Raw genomic sequence first — 285 nt, forward strand, 5'->3', positions numbered from 1 at the left:
GGCTGCTTCATTAACATAGACATCTTGACATTTGTCTTGCTGTTGTTCTTTGTTTTGAAAGGGGATTGGGCACTGGCATCTCAACTAGGGCTTGACCATGAATGTAAGAAATCAAAAAGGAGAGGCCCGCTCTCTATTGCTGTTCCTCCAGTGGTTTGGTTAACTTAGGGCCAGGCTGAATATCAGGGTGCATTGAATCAAGGTATAATGATCCAGTCAGTAAATGTTAAGTTATCCCCAATCAAGAGAAATATGTCACTTATCTGCTTTTTGAATGAAAGACTT

Source organism: Myotis davidii, unplaced genomic scaffold (genome assembly GCF_000327345.1).
Source record: "Myotis davidii unplaced genomic scaffold, ASM32734v1 scaffold4081, whole genome shotgun sequence".
NCBI lineage: Eukaryota > Metazoa > Chordata > Mammalia > Chiroptera > Vespertilionidae > Myotis > Myotis davidii.